This window comes from Trichechus manatus, unplaced genomic scaffold (genome assembly GCF_000243295.1).
Source record: "Trichechus manatus latirostris isolate Lorelei unplaced genomic scaffold, TriManLat1.0 scaffold00015, whole genome shotgun sequence".
Lineage (NCBI taxonomy): Eukaryota > Metazoa > Chordata > Mammalia > Sirenia > Trichechidae > Trichechus > Trichechus manatus.
Window position 1 is genome coordinate 19,176,502 of NW_004443951.1, and position 2,281 is coordinate 19,178,782.

At 40.6% G+C, this 2,281-nt stretch overlaps 1 protein-coding gene across 1 annotated transcript in view; it reads right to left on the reverse strand.

The window, feature by feature from the left end:
• The window catches only part of LOC101341305 (splicing factor 3A subunit 3), a 32,193-nt gene that overhangs the window by 29,304 nt on the left and 608 nt on the right, over nucleotides 1-2,281 (reverse strand). The gene's annotated exons all lie outside the window — the stretch shown is intronic.

Here is a 2,281-nt window from a genome sequence, read left to right on the forward strand (position 1 = left end):
GGGAGCAAGGGAGAATGAAGAGAACAGGATACAAGGAAAAGATCAGTACAAAGGACTAATGGACCACAGCTACCAAGGCCTCCACCAGACTGAGGCCAGTACAGCTGGACGGTGCCTGGCTACCACCAACTGCTCTGACCAGGATCGCAACAGAGGGTTCTGGACAGAGCTGGAGAAGGATGAGAACAAAATTCTAACTTACAAAAAAAAAGACCAGATTTACTGGCCTAAAGAAGACTGGAGAAACCCCGCGAGAATGGCCCCCAGATACCCTTTCAGCTCAGTGGTGAAGTTACTTCCGAGGTTCACCATTCAGCCAGGGAGTGGACAGCCCCATAAAACCAAATGGGACTAATGAGGCACAGCAGTACAGAGACAAGGGCTAGAAGGCAGAAGGGGACAGAAAAGCTGGTGATAGGGAACCCAAGTCTGAGTAAGGATAGTGTTGATGTGAGGTTGTTAACCATTGTCATAGGGCAACATGTGTACTATTTAATGAAAAACTATTTTGTTCTGTAAACCTTCATCTAAAGTGAGAATAGCACCACAATCGGAAGAGCGTAGTCGATGTCACTGAACTGTGCATGCAGAAATTTTTGAAATGGTGTATCTTTGGCTATGTATGTTTTCACCAAAAAAAAGGTCGAGAAGGGAGAGGGTTGACACATCATGGGGTTGTTAACCAATATCAAAAACAATATGTGTACTACTGTTTCATGAGAAACTATTTGTTCTGTAAACCTTCACCTGAAGTAGAATTAAAAAAAAAAAAAATAGGAATAGGAAAAAAAAAAACACCAAAATTGCTTTGGGAAATGGTTCCATCACTATGGTGGTCCGTTCGAATAGAGACTTTGAGTCCAAAACCAGTTGATAAAATCTTAAAAGGGCTAAAGTTAGATTGAAAAATATGGAAAATTATGAAAATTTGGATAAAAATTTAGAATATTTAAACAAATTTTAATAGTAATTGTTTTGTGGTATACAGACTTAAAGATAATTTTCAAGATCTTTATATAACTTAAAACCTTTGGACTGATACTAAATTGGGCTAATTCGTTGATAAAATTCATTACCATGGAATAGATTCCAACTCAGTGACCCCATAAAATAGAGTACAACTGCCCTATAGGGTTTCCAAGACTGTAATCTTTACAGAAGCAGAAGTGATTGCCACATCTTTCTCCCAGGGAGTGACAGGTAGATTCAACAGGCTGACCTTTCTCTTTAGCAGCCAAGCACTTAACCACTGCCCCATCAGGGCTCCTTAAGCAGGATAATAAACTAAAAAAAAAAAAAACCAAACCCGTTACTGTCAAGTCAATTCTGACTCAGAGAGATCCTACAAGACAGGAGTAGAACTGCTCCATAGGGTTTGCAAGGAGTGGCTGGTGGATTCGAATTGCTGACCTTTTCGTTAGCAGCCAAGTGCTTAACCACTGAACCACCAGGGCTAAGTGGGATAATAAACACCATAAAAAGCCTCTCATCCGCTCAGGTCAGGTTTTGCTGCCAAATGAGGTTAGGTCATGTTTTGCCATCAGATAATTACCAAAAAAAACCACTGGTTTACAAAATTTTTTTTTTGGATTTGGTAATGTACATAAGGGACCAGGACTGGTAATAACGTTTATCTCCTGCAAACTGAAAAACTCTAATTAGGCCTTTAATCCTTTCTAAACAAAAAACAGCAAACCCATTGCCGTCCAGTCGGACTCATAGCGACCCTTTAGATAGATCAGAGTAGAACTGCCCCATAGAGTTTTCAAGGACAGCCTGGTGGATTTGAACTACCAACTTTTTGGTTAGCAGACTTAGCTCTTAACCACTATGCCACCAGGGTTTCCAAGCTTTTCTATGCAGATTTTAAATATATGAAAAAGTAGACAGTATCACCGAACTTTATTACCAACCTTGTACTTTGGAATAATTTTCTCTCTTTTTTTTAAGAAAATGAATTATAATTGGGCAAAAGCAGTTTGGTACAAAAAAATACTTCAAAACAGTGGTCTGGAAGGGAAATACTAACATACAGCTTTCTCGTTTTGGGGGGACACAATAGTACCTTCTGTGCCTGAGTCATGGAGTCCTCATAACTATTTTTCGCACATCCAAGGGGCATAGAGTGCTATAAGAAGGGGCGTCTTTCCGAGTAACGAAGAATAAGGCGTTCTCCACTCACAAAAATGAGGAAGAGCAGCTCCATACTCTCGGGTTCGGCTCCAGGCAGAGAACCCTGGCCGATCAGGTTAACTTTGGACAGGGCTCATGGTGACACCCT